The sequence below is a fragment of the Mugil cephalus genome, chromosome 15 (assembly GCF_022458985.1).
Source record: "Mugil cephalus isolate CIBA_MC_2020 chromosome 15, CIBA_Mcephalus_1.1, whole genome shotgun sequence".
Lineage (NCBI taxonomy): Eukaryota > Metazoa > Chordata > Actinopteri > Mugiliformes > Mugilidae > Mugil > Mugil cephalus.
Genome location: NC_061784.1, coordinates 11332790 through 11351476, shown reverse-complemented (window position 1 = coordinate 11351476; position 18687 = coordinate 11332790).

The window sequence follows — 18687 nt, the reverse complement described above, 5'->3', positions numbered from 1 at the left end:
TACCGGAAAGCCCCGCAATAAGTCTATACTTGGAAACGCAGCGTTGATTCATCTCAGAGAAAATCGGTGTTCTTTAAAAGCCATCAAAAACGCCAGCCGAGAACTGATAATCCCCAATTATCCTTTGGATATGAATAAAATATCTCTATCAAACAAAGCATAGGCGCTGAATAAAAGTGACTGTGACAGAAATCTAGAATTTTAAATGTAGAAATGTCTTCCCTCCCCCCCGTCCTTTAGCTATTCTACACAACAAAAGAAATGGCATCCAGCCACTTTCCTCCTTCAGTGGTGAAGAGGAGTTTATTTGGGGTATCTCAAAGATGTTTTTTTTTTTCCTTTTCTTTTTCGAGCTTATAATGCCACTAAAATGGGAGCTTAAAGTCAGGATTTACTTTGCATGAAAGGCATTAAATTCTCTTGTTTATCTTAATTCCCTTTACGTTTGTTTTGTCTGTGATGAGAGATTCTTCTTTTTTTTGCTCTCATGCACTGACAGTGATCGCTCGGATGCCACGTAGTTTATACGTCGGCTGGGTTGTACTTTTCTTTGATTATAAGCACAATTCATCTCGCAGCGCCTCAACACTCCAGCGCATAATGTGCTTCGGTGTGATCTCATTCTTTTAAAGTAAACCCAAAGTATACCACTTGTTAATTTTTCTTGCAATCTGAGGGTTTCTTGATTAAATGCAAGGCCCCCTGGGAATCAGATTTAGTGCACTGAGGAAGAACTAACCCAGCAGATGAGAACCTCAGGCTCCAACTGTTAGCTCATAGCTGCTCCATCCCTCGTGGATTCCCTTGCTCCACCTTGCATTATGCTGTGCGTTATCCTTCAGCAATTTGATTTTGTCCCTCTTCTGAACAGTCTCTCTCTCTCGAGACAATCCGACCACATGTGAAATTTCTTAGTAGCTGTAATTCATTGTCATTAAACCAGGAGTTGTGTTACGACCCTTAGGAGGAGCTACCAGAGGAATACAAGCACTTTTAAATAAGGTAGCTGATATTGTGAGGTCAGACATCTGTCACATTGGGCAGTCAAACAGGCTTGAAGCGACACTGATATTTTCTTCAATTAGCATGTGCGTGCGCCGATCAGCCGCAACATTAAAACCACTGATAGGAGAAGTGAGTAGCATCGACAATTCAGTGTTTTGCATCCGCATAAGCATCCGCAGCAGGATGCAACCTGGCACAGGCACACATACAAAAAAGGTTTAGGGACATTTAAAAAAAAAAAAAAAACATGAAAACAGCCAGACACCACGGGGCACCCTCAGAGGGCCCATGTCCAACTGTTTTGGAGGCACACGGGAGACCCACGCAATATTAGGAAAGCATTCATAATGTTATGCTTGATCTGTGTATATAGTGTATAGTGTGGAGTCCACAGAGACACTGCTCTGTTGAGCTTTACAGCCTGCTTTATCTCCGACTGTTTTAGTTTTACTGGCAGCAAATTTAATGCGTGATTCAATCACAGTGCTCGCATTAACCTCGTTTCCAACAACAGCAAGCACTTCTTTTTAATTAAAATAAGAATTGTTAAACATACTGTACACCAACAGCCTTGTAGAACAGCAAGCAGTTGTTAGTGAAGTTCCACTCAGCTAAAGATCTGTTAATTGTTTTCGGGAGTTGCAATAGAAGCTTTCGTGGTGTACTGTGTGTGTGTGGGTGCTTCCATGTGCTTGAGGACGAGGGACGACAAAACCGCTCTGTCTTTTTTTTTCTTTCACTCCAGTCAAATCCTAGCGTCTGTTTGTGCACAAGCACGTCGACACCCACTATACGCTATACAATATGTATTTTGATGCGCCTCAGTTTATTAAGTGTGTAGCTGCATTAGCAGAAACATAATGTAATAACCAAGGAGTGCAGAGTAGTGGCTTTTTTTTTTTTTACCAAGAACAAAAGAGACACAACAAAGACACGGTTCTTTAGAATTTTTTCTGTAACAGTTGTGTTGACAAATGTATCCATTATTTAGAAAGCAGTTCTGTGATGGTATTTTCTCTTTTTAGTCATTTCTGTGTCGCTTCAGCACAGAGACAAGCACTTGTTTATTTACATTTACTCCGTTATTTTGCTGCTCTTCTTCTAGATGATTAAATAAATATAATGGATTTTGGAGTGATGAGTCAGAAACTGAAATTGTTTCAACTTCTTCATGTGTAATTAGGAAGTGAAATCAGTTATTTCTTCTTGAGAAAACCCCAACCACTTTGGTCCATTCCAACTAACAGAAGTGGGCAGAGAGTTCCCAACTAGTCTGCAGTGTTTACAGTGGCATAAGGCGCTGCAGTGCTGGCTGGGGCATTGGAGTCAAATTGAGACATGACTCATTATCCTTGTGGCTAATTTCACTTCCAGTTTTTCAACAATTGCCCTCCTATTAGTTGTCATGATTGTCTCTGCTTCTGCTGCCTCTCGTTGAAAGCCCTACACTTGAAATCTGGATATGAGCGGTTTTAAGAGTAGCAATCACAATGCCCTCATGATTACAGGTTACACTGAGTTTGTTATTATATAACACATTGACTGTTTAGGAGGTAGGTGAAAATATGAACCTTAGAGAAAAGGAAAAAATGGTACTGTCAAACTAGGGAATTGAGGGCTCATTTTGATCATTTTGGTGTACTACAGTACTACAGTTTTCTATCAACTCATCCAGCCACCCCGATCTCTTCCCTGTGTGAACTTTGTGGCTCTATAACTATAACTATCCCATCATAAGTTATATAGCCACTACAAAAGGCTGTCACAATAACAGTCGGTGGCTATAGGGTTACCATGGGTGTTAATAAGGTACTTGCATGGGGCAATTTTTTATTTGGAATCAGTCAAGTCATTATAATTCATTGTCTGGCCCATGGACATCTGTGAAAAATCTCGTAACAGTTGATGAAGCATTGTAATTGCAAACAAAATGTCATCCGGCTGATGCGTCCAGAGGACAAGGATACATTTAATGACCGTTGAAGTCTGCCATTTTTAGACCAAAGCAGTTGATCAATGGACTTCCATTGTCATCCATAATGTAGAGTTTCAAATCCAAGGTTTGCTTCACTTGCTGATAGTGTCCACAAAATGATCCAGTTTTTCCTCTCAGGTGTTGGATTAAAGGGGAACAAATCAAGAGAAAACCCTTCTAGCAGGTCATTAAAGAGCCATGAGATGTCTTAAATACAGATTCCTTAATAAATGCCTTAAATGCTTTTTAGTCAAAACAGCATGAGCATTTCCAGTGAAAATGCCCCAGTTTTCACCCACTCTGTGCTTCTCCTTTTTTTTTTTTTGGAAACAACTGAACTTGACAGAAGAACATGGTAACAGGGGAATGCTGCTGTGAGGATCATGTTTTTTGACTTTTCCAGTGCATTCAACACCATCCAGCCCCAGCTGCCGAGAGACAAGCTAATAGATATGGGAGTGGACTCACAGCTCACTTCCTGGATAGTGGACGATGTGACTGGTAGACCTCAGTATGCCAGGTTGAGGAACTGCACTTCCTGAAGTATTGTCAGCAATACCCTAGGGGACTGTGCTCTCCCCTGTCCTGTTCACCCTGTACACCTCAGACTTCATGTCATAGGCATAAGTTCTCAGATGACACTGCAGTTATGGGTGTATCAGGGATGGACAAGAGCAGGAGTACAAGAATCTGGTGAACAACTTTGTTTCATGGTGCAGAGCGCCACCTTCTGATCAATACTACTAAACCCAATGAGATGGTAGTGGATTTCCAGAGGTCCAGTCCCCACATGCGTCCTGTAACCATCAACGGGAATTAATATACACTAGACGCTGATGGACATATTCTACCAGACTGTCGTTGTCAGCGCCCTCTTCGACTCTGTGCTCTGCTGAGCTGTGGAGGCAGCACTAAGAGGAAGGGCACCTTGTGTCTGGACAAAGTGACACAGAAGGCGGGCTCTGTGGTAGGGGCAGAGCCGGAGTCCCTGACAGATAGTAATACATACAAGAAACTTGAACAAACTGCAGTCCATCATGAGCAATGTTCACCACCATCTACACGACACCGTAGACAAGCAGAGAAAGTCGTACGATTATGTAACTTAAATATCTTTCATATCGGTTTCGATCGACAGAATCTGATCAATACTCCAATTAAGATGGTGGCTGTAATACACCAAAAAAGGTCTTTGCTAACCTCCAAAAAACCATAACATAAGAAGAAGACCTCGTTATCCAGCCTGGTTTATTAGTTTATTGAATTGGGAGTTTAATTACAAATGGCTTGAGAAAATTGAGTATTCATGGTGGTTAAAATTAAGTGCTAGAAATATGACTATAAGGAAAACTGTTTTTCAAACTTGGGACAATGTGGGTCAAGGCGGTGGAATTGGACATGCAAAGCTTAAAGCCCAGGGGCTATGCACGACTCCTCAGTTGCCCATTTCGGTTCCACTATTCTCACCAGTACCATCAGTGTTACCATGCATACTATAGTTCAAATTCCACTGCCTATATGTGACTTTACACCAACACTCTGAGCAGGGCTGGTTTGGGTGCTGAGGATAGTGACAAATAACTTCTAATATAGGCTACATCAGATAAAGGATACTGATATGTAGAAAAGACGAGGCTAAATTTGTAATGGGCCTGTATGCTATTAATAAAAAACATCCAAGTTTGATGTTAAATTTTATTGAATGTGGTATTGCAGATTCTTAAAAAGTTTTAAACGTATCTTGTTTATACATGTTGACACCCTGCAAGGAACTTTCATCACAGCCAAGATGGCACTTAATGACAGTGTACGCTGCATTATTTTCTTCACTAGAGGGGGTCCTGCATACATGCCACCTTGCTGATGAGCTTCAGGCAGAAGTCTTCACATTTGCCTTGTGCGATTTGCAGTTTACCCTGCTTCTATCAGAAAGAAAGTATGTAGGTCAGGCAGAGTGGATTTTAAGGTTTATGCTCTCAGACCGGATCATTTCCACCAACTTTGGCAGTAGCTACCATTCATGATTTGTTTACTCCCAGGCAAGCGACTAAGCTCTGAGAAGACAATTGCCAACATAGAGGGATTGCTGGCCTCGTTTTACCTCAAATGAAGGAGTAAGTGGGAAATCAATCTAAAATGTGGAAGCACAGTTCGAAAAACTGCTGACCCTAATGTAAAGCATAGGTAAGTTGATGGTAAAACCGTGGAAAAATAAGCTACTAATCGAATAATGTGCTTAGAAACCTCGATATGATCCTCTTTTATTAGGTAGGTTCTTGTCGAGTTCTGTCTCTCTTACATGTTGGTGATTACATAACCACCTGGATATGAACCTAAAAAAATATCTCAAAAACCCTCAAGTTAAATAAGAGCGCTCTCTCCCTCTTTAAAAAGCTGCCAGGGACAGCAAATGGGACGTCAAAGATAATTAAACATTAGGCATCTAAGATTTACAAAGCAGGATCTGTGCCTGACTTTTCTACCCACATCAAGACTACTTATGCAACTACCACTGTTCTTGTTGAGACAAAGAGCCAGTGAGTTTGCCTGTGAAGCGAAGCAGCAGCAGCAGCAGTTCCAGTATTCACACTCTGAGACTGAGAATGACCATGGCTTGTGCATCCTGGCTTCCAGCTGATTACCTGGCCGCCCCATTTGAACTGCGGGCTCGATGCCATTGCAACATATGGACAATAGGGCAGTGCTTACACTTGGAAAAAGAAAGAATGTATTAAAAAATACCTAGGGTAAGCAATACACTTTCCTTCAACTGTCCTTACCCGAAAGAGGACTCATCCTTAAAACCTCTTTAAAGCATTAAAGTACTGTATGTGAATGTTCTCGTAGTGATCTCTTGCAGTTGTATGAATACTGTTCTAGATTTGTTGTTGTTCATTTGAGGAACATCATTTAAAAGTCACAGCAGGGTAGTTTTAGGTATTAGTTCAGGGTAGATGTTGCCATATGACTTGATGATATAAAGGGATGATGAACCAATTCTATCATGTAAATATTTGAAAGTAGATATTAAATTGTTAATATTTGCTTCGAGGCACATTGCACATTCATGCTCTATGTACTTTGGCACCTACATCTGAGAAACATGCAAACCTCTCTTTGGACAATAAGTGAGTGTCTTTTTATTGCTACCCGTAACAGAGTACAAGGAAATACTCATGTGCACCCATGGAAAAATACCTCTTAACATAACCCCCTCCCATCCTCTGCTGAGACTGTAATGTGCAGTTGTGTTTCAGTTTTATAATCCCTGTGAGCCTCATATGATAAGTCTTAGTGTGGCAGGAGCTTGCTATTGCACTGCGGTCCCAAATGCACTCAGTGATGCTATTCCACAAGGGCGTGAGCTGGCTGTCCTCCTGAATGAAGTGCTTGGTGAACTGCTTGCGACGGAATAAGTCTTAATGAACAGTGCAGCTGGCATGATTGTTGTTCTGCTTTAGCCGTTTCTCTCTGTAGCTCCTCTAAGACTGTTGCTGCTAGTTCTGAACCCCTTTCAGCAGTGTGCTTCACTTGGTATATGCTTACTCTGACCCCTGTCTGCCTGTGCTTTCCACAGAAATACCCTTTGTTTCTGTCAATTTCATGCAAAACATGTGTGCTTTAGTGCTGTTATTTATATTAACATTATTCTTTGGAGAATGGATTATTGAGTGGGTCATGTGTCCATAATGTTTGTTCGGGGATCGAGGAAGCAGTGCTTTCTAGAAAATTGCTGCTGCCAATTACTGCAGAAAGGGAGCAGTGCACCGCAAGTATCTTTGCCCTTTTCCTTGTTATTTCTGACATTGGCAATTTATAGACATTACTGTGATTGCATTATTCAGCGTCCGTAACAAGCGCGGCCGATACTAGTTGATATCTACATTAAGCTATTATGGGTACAATGACAATGACGACATCTGGTCTATTCTTTAAGGCGTGAAAACACATTCGATGCATTCCACACCCTGAACAGGCATAAGTTGTAAATGTCTGTGACTGATTGAGGTGCATTTACAATATCTAACCAGCTGCAATTCACATAGAAACCATCCAGATTACGTGACGCGCTGTCCGTCAGGATTCAGGTTAAAAACTGTGGCTAGTTGTGTTCAGGAAAACGAAGGGATTCTCGATCTCCTGGTGTGAGGCTGAACTCTGCACCTCGAGTCGTAAATACAAAAGATGTCCTCATCGATTGCACGGTTCTTAACTGCCTTGTTAGAAACACAATGATCAGCAGCTGAGACAGGCTAGTTTTCTCTGAAACTATAAACCCTTGTTGATGCTGTTGTAAATCTTCTAGGAGCCCATGCCCATTAGCGCAGGTTAGCTGATGTACAGTGTCACAGTGAGTGACAGAGGCCCTCTCTGAGATCAGAGTTATGATGTCTCGCTTTTACCTCGTACGTGGAAACACAATCTCTCTTAATCTTTTTCTCAGTTCTTTTTATTTGTTTTGTTAGATGAAATGTTTTAATTCCAATTTATTCCATGCCAGTTATCCTCCCACAAGTCTCCTACATAAATTGCTTTCTTACATGCACCTTTATTTTTTCCAACCACAGCAAATGTTTTCAAATCAAGAGACCTCTAATAGTCATTTGGTAGGATTTTGCTGTTGCATCATGTGATTGTACTGAATTGCATAACTGCCTGACTGACAGAATATAAAAATGTAGTGAGGGAAATACTAGAGAGCCAGACAGACACATAAACCAAGAGCTTCGATATGGTCCAACACGCGCGCCTCTCTTACTTGTTCAAAGACCCTTCTCTTCCACTTCGCTCCATCTGCCCGATCTCTTCATCCTCTAGTACCATTATTGTGAATGCAGCGTGGCAGACTACGCTGGACCCAATCCACACGTGATTCATTCTAATTAAAGCCCACAGTTAAACTGGTGAATGATTTATGCAGTATTCAGTCTTTAGGAGATGGCCAGAATTTAATCAGGCCTCTCAATTAGAGACTTATTTAATAACAGAAACAATGAGTGACATTTTTCAAGAGTTGCCACTTTTAATTAAGTTACATACGTTTTGCTCGTGTCTTGTTTCTGTAGTTGTTGTACAGTTAAGTGTCTGAATAATAATGGGGAAAATCTGAAGCGCTCAAGACTGCTGCAGGCTCTGATTTGTGTTGTGTTGTCGGGCTTTACCGGAGAGCTGATGTCGCGACGATAGAGGCAATGTATATATATTAAATTATACTTTACGTGCCTGTGCGGTTGTCAAGTGGAGCAAATAAATTAATTCACACAGTGGGAAATAAAGCCCAAGATAAAGAATGAAAGACTGCTTTTGTTCATGTAGTTTCTGGGAATATAATACTATCTCTCAAAGAATCTATGGCTTATATCTAATATCGTCTGGACTAGCTTGTTAATATCACGCATACAAAGGTGACTATTTGACTGCTGAATTTCCAAAATGTATTCATTTAAAATTTACTTTCTGGAGACTGTGAGCACCCATGAGAAATCTGGCCATCATCAAGCCACAATTATTGCTGTATTTTTCACCAGAGCATTGGATTGGCAAAAACAAACAAAAAAGAATTATTAGACAGAAAATTAGCTTATTGTCAGCAGGATCTACTGTGGCGTTTGTATTGCATGGCTTTAAAGTCATTCAGTCAGATTCTTAGATTTTTAAACATCACCCTGCAATTTACAATGATCTTCTTCAATATGCAATATATAAAAACATCTCTAACGTGCAGTGCTTAGCAATGTTTCGGTAAATCCTACCAAACATCATAAAACTGTTATGTTCCCTTTGAGCCCAACAAAGCTGCATTATAAAATAAACTACCCGCTCGGGAACAGCAGGACACTGTTGGCGTGCAGCCTCTTAATATAGTGAAGCATTTGAAAAGCCCCAGGAGTCAATAGAACCCAAAAGCACAGCTATAAAAGTGTGAATTAAACTAATGTTTTTTAAACAGGCACACAAAAACGCAAACTTCTGGAAGGTAGCCCGGTTTCCTAAACATATTTTGAAGTATTGCATTAAGGATATTTTATGGAAAATTGAAAAGGAACACCAGATGGTAATTTCAGTGTCTAGAGACGAGTGTCCTTTGTGTGTGTGTGACCACGGTCGCTGTTGTGTGGTCTGAAAGGAGAAATCCTATAGCCCTCTGTACATTTTTCTTTTATTGATGGCCGTTTTTCAAAGATATATTTGGTTTTTGGTTTGCCTTCTTTCCTTGACATTGACAAACCTCTGGGTGACTCTTAGGATTATCTTCCCCACATGTTATAGATACAGTTATATAATCAGTATGGGCTTAAAGTGCAGACTCTCCGCTGTAATTTGAGGGTATTTACATCCAAAAAGGACGAATGGTTTAGGAATTAAAGCTCTTTAATATGTAGCTGCCTGTTTTTCAAGTGGCCAAAAGTAATTGGACAGGCTATTACATGGGCTGCATATGCTATCCCCTCATTAATCCCCTATCATTAAGTCAGGTAAAAGGTATGGAGTAGCCAAATCATAAAAAAAAAATAGCACATTGGTGAGCTCAGGAACCCAAAAAGGCCTGGACTTCTATGAAAGACAACAGTGGTGGATAACCGCGGCATCCTTTCCATGGTGAAGAAAAACCCCTTCACAACATCCCAACCAAGTGAAGAACACTCTCCAGGAAGATGGTGTATCAGTATCCAAGTCTACAATGAACAAAATACTTTGTGAGAGTAAGTACAGAGGGTTCCCCACTAGGTGCAAACTATTAATCTGCCTCAAATATAGAAAGGCCAGATTAGATTTTGTCTAAAAAACATGAAGAGACACCAGTTCAACATTCTTTGGACAAATGAAACTAAGATCAACCTGTGATGCATGGGCATGCAGGGCCTCCAACGGCACTGGGTCACTAGTGCTTTATTGATGATGTGACAGAAAACAGAAGCAACTGGATGAATTCTGAAGTGTACAGGGATATACATTCTGCTCAGATTCAGTCGAGTACAGCAGAGTTTATTGGACAGTGCTTCACAGTACCAATGGACTATGACCCACAATATACAACAAAAGCAACCCAGGAGGTTTTTAAGGTTAACAAGTGGAATATTCTGCAGTGTCTGGGTCCATCACCGGGAAGAAATAACCACAAACAAGCAAACGAGGCCTTGAAAAGCATCACAGAGAAGGAAACCCAGTGTTTGGTGATGTCCAGACTTCAGGCAGTCAGTGCCTGTGAAGACTTAGACTTTAATGATCCATGAGGGAAATTGCTTGTCACAGTAGCTTAGTTGCACATAAAAGTAACACTCTTAAAAACACAACTAAAAAGAAAGATAAAATAAATAATAATAAAAAATAAAAAAATCTCAACAATACTTAAGAAAATGAACTTTTTGTTCCTGGTAATGTTAATTTGTCCTATTACTTTTGAGCCCCTGAAATGAGGAGACTTTGTGTACAAACGGTTTCTATTCCTTAATGTTTCATAGGATATTTTTGTTTAACCGCTGGAATTAAGCCTGAAAGTGAAAGTCTGCTCTTCCATTGCATCTTGGTTGTTTCATTTCATTCAGAGCCCAAATCTTGAAGATTGTGTCACTGCCCAAATATTTCCCTTCCCGTTATTTAAACAACATGCGACAACACAAAATGTAGTTTTGTTTAGCGGTTATTTTAGTCACATCTAAAGAAACAAAGTGTCATATTAGCTGCTAGGGATATAATAATTCCTACAACTCAGTGTGGCAGTCACTGAATGTTAATGTGTTCATATTGGATATTTACTGCAATTCTTTTATTATTTATATAATGCCAAATAATAGCATAACTCTGACTCAGCAATTCCCCCTTGAGCAAACACTTGGTGACAGGAAGAAGGAGGAACTACCTTTTAGCATAAGAAGCATAAGAGAATTCCTGAAGAGCAGTTTTGAAATGCAGTCTGAGGACACACGTCTGAGACAACCTGGCAGAGTTTGTCAGTCAAAGCAGACGCTCCTTTGGCCATCAGGCTAGTAGGATTTAAACACAATAGTATCCTAAGATTCCAACACTGTACTGTTGTCTTCAATGACAAAATAAGCAGTTTATTTGTGCTCTAAATTTGTGCATTATAAAAATGGAGATGGGATGGTCTATGGAGATTGGCCAATGGGATTGGCTAATTTTTGGAGTTTGAGGTATTGCCATTTTTGGCAGGTAGAGTTGGATTTATTTTCAAGCCCAGAGTTTGATGTTTGGAAAGAACCAGACACTAGAGGTGGGCAACTATCTGCATCAGTCACTTGAGCTGAAATGAAAGCAGGAAGACAGAACATGTGCATTGAGAAGCAAATGCTGAACAGATTTGTGGGTCCAGTAACCTTAAACAGATCGGAAACATGCTGCTCATGCACAAACTACATGAGAGCAAAGTTAATGAATTGCAAGCTTTGCATATATAAATTCATTGCAAATTAAGTAAAGGAGAGGTGCTCAGTGCATCATGGAAGGTCTCCCGACAGCCCTAGGGCAATGGCAGCATAACTAAGGGATGGTTCATGGTCACCTGAGCCGGCCCACCGCTTTTTCCAAAAAGGACATTTTTAAGCCTAATTGACAAAACAGAGAGGTGTCTGCTTCCTGAGCACAAATTGAGAACTGGTTCCGCAGTAGAGGAACTAACGCATCTGCTTCCTCTCATACTATGTCTCCAATGGCAAATTACTTTTAATAATTAAACATCACTGCTGTTAAAACTACAGTAGATTGTTACGGTTCCATTGGAATGTCTTTTAATTAGCACCCATGTTGCTAAGTAGAAAAGTGATATAAAAATGAGTGCACTTCATATTTGTGGGGCATTAGGTCATCAGTGATGTGGACGAGGCGGTGACTCCGTTGGTGATACTGTGTCTTTCACAAAAGAAGTTTAAGTTTAATTTAAAAAAAAGAAAAAAAAGCTTTTTGTCTCTAAGAAAGTATTCAACTGAACAGAGGGAGAACGTTAATTTTCTTTTGAAGATTATAGTTAAGACTGACTTCAAACCAAACTGACTCTGCTGCATGTGTGCGCTCTGCTTTTTTTTTTTTTTTTTTTTCTTTCTTGTATGTTTATGTAAGCGTGCTTATGTAACTGAATGGGTACGTGTGTTTTTCCGTGTGGCTGCACATACATTCTGTAAATGGTGTCCTATAATATATATGGTATGTAGGACACATTGTGCAGTGGCAGCAGAGCTGAGGTAGGATGTGTGAGTCATACATACAGTTTATTTTTTACATCTGTGCATTAAATGCTGTCAAGGTGTAAGGTGCAGTCCACCTCTTTATGTCGCTTGATCTTTCACCTAACCTAAAAGGGTTTTTGGTCTCTGTGTGAACACAGATCAAGCACATGATTACATTAAACCACACTTAATATAAAAAAGAAAAAAAAGTCTTTATCTGTTGATGAATTGACTTGACAAGATCTCTGAAGACGTCCTGTGTCAAGGATTGGGCACCGAGATCTTTTAAGTCCTGTTACTTCAGAGTTGAGGCTTGTATGGATCACACTTGTTTTTTTTCCAACACGTCCCACAGAGGCTTAATCAGACTGAGACCAAGTCAACACCTTGGACTCACTGCTCCTCAGATCTGAACAATTCTTGCAGTGTAGTGTAGCAGACCATATTGTCCTGGCGAAAGCCGCTTCTGCCTTAAGGGATTACTGTGTCTACGGAAAGGTTCATGTGCTCTGCAGCAGTGTTTAGGTGGGTGGTATGCGTCAAAGTAGCATCCACCTGAGTGGTTATCAAGTGGAACATTGCCCGGTAGATTCACACAATCGGATTAGCACAGTGCCCCCAAAACAAAAGAATCAGGAAAAAAAAAGTACTACCTGAAAGAAACAAAGAACCACCCACAACAAAAATTATTTTAATTTATGGTCAGCCACCCTGTATTATATTGACTGTGATTTAGTACAAATTTAACCTACCCCAGGATAATTATTACAATTATTTATTATTAATTATTACAATGTTATTGTAGAGCAACAACTCAGAACACAGTTTCACTTATGCTTGTACATATTGTTAAATATATTTGTGATATTTTTTACCTAGATGCACGTATTCTTGCTATAATTGTCTACTTGCTCTTACGTATTCTTGTTGCCTACATTGCTCTTGGTACACTTCGAGTAGGAGCTGCTCTAACGACAAGTCATTTTCCCCTAGGATCAATAAAGTAATTCTGATTCTGATAAAACATGTTGAGCACATTTTGTACTTTTTTTTTAAATATATATATATATCTTTTAGCAGCTATAGCAGAAAATAAATACTGTAAAAAGGTAGTTGTTCAGTCAAAACACCTTTGGAGTAAATCCAGATGATCTGACCAGTAAGTAAACATACTGTACAAACTATAGATATTGTCTCAGGAACGTTTGGGCTTGAAAGGTTTGGTCATATGTGCCATTTAGGTTAGTTACTTAAGTACCAAAGATAACTGCAGTGTCTGGGTGATTTACAGCCCAATTTAAATTGCCCAGAATGGTCTCATAATTGCTGTACTTGAAACACGGCTTTAAAAATATTTGACTTTATTAGGAGACATGCTAACAGTAACTGACAGCTATCTAAAGACGTTCATCGTGGTTTGGAGGGTTGTTGCCCAGTGGCCATACTGGAGAAATTTTCCATTCGGTCCCATGTTTGTGCAAATTAACCTGTTCATTTGAGCATATACACAGTACTGATCAGATATAACATTATTACCATCTCCTGAATATTGTGTAGGTCTCCCTTGTGTCGCCAAAATGGTTCTGAGTCATCAGAGAATGGACATGGACCTTTTAAAGGTGTCCTGTGGTGTCTGGCAACAGGATGTAGTCAGTGGGTTGAGGGGAGGGGCCTCTGTGGATCAGGCTTTTTTTCCAGTGCATCCCACTGATACTTGGTGGCTAGGTAATAAACGTAAAATGCAGTTTAGAATGCCAGGTCCATATGTTTCCCAGTAGAACAACGAATTTTTAAGATGATCAATGTTATTCACCTCTTCTGTCAACGGTTTTAATGTTGTGGCTGATCAGTGTGCACATGTGCACAGATTTATGGTCGCTTACTTTACTCTGATGACCTGCACCGCACTGGTTTCTTACTTGGTCTGGCAGCGGCAGCAGCTCACATGCACAGGGAGATCACAGACTGCCTCAGACTTGTTCATCAACCAAGTGTCAAATGCCACAGTGAGGACATGAAAGACAAACATCTCACACATTTCTTTTTGGTTTTGTATTAGACCATTAACGAGCCTAATATTTGTGTGTTGTAATCCATATTGTTTGATTCAACACATTCTGCAGTTTGTTAACTGAAAGCCAACGTTTAAATACTGATGGATACTTACCAACCAATGTACATATTCTGATATTAATCGCTGAGTATCTTTGATTTTGATGAAGCCTAATCTGTGATTAAAGTGTCTTGCCTGCTGCTAGTATGTGAACGCTACGCATGAATTTCTGATGCAATTTCACGTTCCAAGACAATTTCTAAAAACTGCAAGAGGAAATACTACACAATTAAATTGTATTGGAGACTTTGGATCCTTAACTCCTAAAAAAAAGGCTCTGGGTTTAAATGACATCTGGAGGAATTTCTTTGATTTACTTTATGCAAAGCAGTTTGAGAATTGACATTTAAACCTGCCTTGTTTATAGTACCTTTGGCGTATTTAAGCATATAAATTTACATTTATGAAAAACAAATTCTGTTTTGGTGTCGGGGCTGATTAGGGCTCTCCTTTGGTTAAAAGCATGTGCAGACTATCCTTGACTGATGATTCAAAATGTTTGCAGACCAAACTGTTGTGGTGGTGGACTGCCCCGGGAAAACTGCCTGACTGCCTAACTGGGGAAGTACTTATCCCTAATGTTGGAGCTGAAACGGACCCTTGAAACCACATTCTGAGTATTGTATTAACAGTTATCATGAATGTCCCGTGAGAGGCCACTGAGAAATCTAATTTACAACCATAAATCTTCAAGACAGTTCGAAATAAAATGTAACTGCAGCCAGTATGTGGAGAAATGAAAGTGCATTGGAAGTGCAACTCTGTAGAGCAATATTGTTGTTCCTGCAGTGCTGACACATAAAAGGGGGGTGCTGTAGTAGCTCCAACAGTTATTAAAAGTAATAAAAAAAGTTCTTCCAGTCTGAAAGTGGTTTCTGATTTGTTAGAGCAAGTCATATTCCACTAGTGTCAACATCAGAACAGGCCTAATCAGCTAGAGTAATAGAAAAAAAGCACCAGTTTGATTCAGGAAATAAACTAAAAATACAAAGCATGTGCCTTTAGATTTAAATTCGTACCTGGTACATGGTAAGTGTTATGCAGTATTTTTGCACTTGTCCAGACAAGACACAAAGTACTTTAAATGAATCTCTTCTAATGGAACTCCAATTACTTTCTCGTTTAATACGTACCAGTGCACTATTACAGGATACAATCACAAAGGAAGAAAATGTTCACAGATCAAAGCTGTGTTTTTATGGCTGAATGAAATCAATTTGCAAACACAAACCCGTTACCACGGTGAAAGCACCTGCAAAAAAATTGCTGTTTGTCCTTAAGGGCAAGACGTGAGCCTTCGGTGAATGAAAAACCAAAAACACAATGTCAATCTCCACAGGGAATATTGGAACACACTTAGAACTCCTGTTAATATTTAAAAAATAAAAAAAATGTTTTCCACACCAGCTCAGGGATGAATATTACAGTGTAAAGCAGCCAAGCAGCCAGAGATTCACACCTAAATGAATAATGCTGTCCTTTCCACTCCGTTCACCTCTAATTTCTGCGTGGAATGAATCTACATAAGGACCCGTTAATATTTTTTTCCCCTTGAGTGTAATGCCAAAAACATTTTGCACATAAAAGCAAGCAAAAAAGACAAAACATCAATAGAAATGTGTCATATGGGAACTTTTACAATCCAGTAGTTAATTTCAGCATATTGATTTTTTTCTTATCTATAGATTTTTTTTTTTTTTTTTTAACCACTTCTGTTATTACATTTTGCCTCAGTCTTGATGTTAAATGGAAAGTACGCTGTGGGCTGTGGGTCTTCCAGAGAAAAAAAAAAAAAAACAATTGCACAAGTCCATCGACATAGGTTGTGCGGTTAGTGTAAAATAGGTAATTTTTCATTTTCTGCTGCTGTGTGTGTGGATCCAATTTTCGAAGTGAACTACAATTTGGCTGGAATATACAGTACCCTATAAATTTATGTACCCATTTTCCATACCTGCTTATCTTGTTCAGGGTCACAGGGGGCTCTATGCTATTCCGGCATGCAATTGGTGAGACACCGGCTCTCGCACATACATAGTGGTCTGTCTCTATATACACTGCCTGGCCCAAAAAAAGACACCATCTGCGTTTAGCAAATAGTTACGAGTCTCCTGTTGGATAATTGCATGGGTGATTATCTTTGAGCTGGAAACAAGTTATTTGACCCCAACTGATACAATGAGTAGCTTCTCATTTCTTAAACAATCATGTGGAAAGACACCTTCTGTGGTGGTGGAGAAGATGTTAGTCTGTTTGAGAAGGGTCAAATCATTGGCATGCATCAACCAGAGACTCTGAAGCAATGGAAGAAGGTCGTCTGGTCCGATGAGTCCAGATTTACCCTGGTCCAGAGTGATGGGGCATCAGGGTAAGAAGAGAGGCAGATGAAGTGGTGCCCCTGTCATGCCTAGTGTCTACTGTACAAGCCTGTAGGGACAGTGCTATGATTTGGGGTTGCTGCAGTTGCTCAGGTCTAGGTTCAGCAACATTATGCCCAAAGAATGAGGTCAGCTGAACCTGAATATACTGAATGACCAGGTTATTACATCAATGGATTTTTCTTCCCTGATGGCACTGCCATATTCCAAGATGACAATGCCAGGCTTCATCAGCTCAAATCGTGAAAGAGTGGTTCAGGGAGCATGAGACATCATTTTCACACGTGGATGGGCCACCACAGAGTCCAGACATTCCTCCCATCATCAGTACAAGATCTTGGTGAAAAAAATGAATGTAACACTGGACGGAAATGAATCATGTGACACTGCAGAAGCTTATCCAAGCAATGCCACAGCGAACGTGTGCTGTAACCAAAGCTACATGTGGTATGTATATACGCTCACAGTAAAAGGTTGGACCACCTTTTTCCTTGAGATATGCCAGTCTGTCTGGCACCAACAACCATACCACGTTCAAAGTCACTTAAATCCCCTTTCTGATGCTCGGTTAGACTGCCAGCAAGTTGTCTTGATCACCGCTACATGACTAAATGCATTGAATTGCAGCCATCTGATTGGCTGATTAGCCATTTGCGTTAACAAGCAATTGAACAGGTGTACCTAATATAGTGGCCAGTGAGTGTACATTTTGAGACAAATGATCTTTTTATGTTGATGGGTTCAGTTTAAAATGAGATTTCATACATAAACAAACACAAATTGATCAACAGAGCTCACACTTATCCAAACCAAATGAATGATTAATGAACAATTTTCAAATGTTTTATGCTGGAGCCCTGTGTGAATCATTATTTTGAAATCCAGTTTTATAAGGCATGTTGTGCATATCCTTAAAGCGTAATTTCACATTTTGTATCAAGTTTTGACCCACATTGTCTGGTTTGCATTCTGTCTACATTACATAAGAAAGGCTTCATAAATAGATCCTTACAAAATGGGGTGATGCGTTCGTGGCCTTTCTTGAGGAACGGACTTTGTTGGCCTCAGGATGAACTGACATTGTTAAATCTCACTTGGGCCATATGTTAATATTAGCTAGAGGTGGCAAAGCAGTTGATAAAGTATGACCTGAGGACGTTATGGTGCTTATGGGATTTGGACTACTTCAAAAAAAAAAAATAAATAGTATAAATAAGCCCCAGGAGGACCCCCCTTCTCTGCTTACCCACACATATATTCACTCAAAAATACTGGATAAACACTTCCCAGCAGTTTTCACAGACACAAATGAGACTCGGACACACTTTATGGAGCCCTGCAGTGGTCACAGATGGGGGGGAGAAAATAAGTATATACTGAGGATACTTCTTACTACACTGACTGCTCAGTATGGTGTTGCATGTGCAGAGGATACAATTTGATGTGTTTGTGCACACACAAATTGATGAAGTTGTGAACATGTTTTGATTATGATTAACTTGTGTGTTTTACATTGGGCATGTACAATATATACAGAGGGGAACTTTGGTAAAGTTGTAAGTATATCCACATTCAAATTGTCCACATTGATGACTCAAACACAAACAGGAAACGCAAATAATGCCGCTCTCTAACCATATTAAAGTAGACAACAAGCAGCGACAAAATTTCAATGAAAACGAGCAATCACCTGACCTGGACAAATGAGTGTGTAGGGACATGCAACAAGGTGCAACACTGAAAGGAGATACTACTGTAATATTCAAGAACTTCATCAAGTACATCAAAAATCACTTCACACATTGGCAGTCTCGTGTAGATTGTGTTACAGCCCTTTGTTTGGAAAATTATGCTTTTGCATGACTTTGGGGAAATTCTTTTTTTTCAAGAACTATTCAATAACTTTACTCTAACACAAGTAGTGCCACCAAAATCTATTCACAAATCAATGGCCTCCTACGGGGTATTCTTCCTGACTTTTTTTTTAATGGTATTGTTGTATTATTACAGTGTAGTTGCACCAGAATTTCCCAA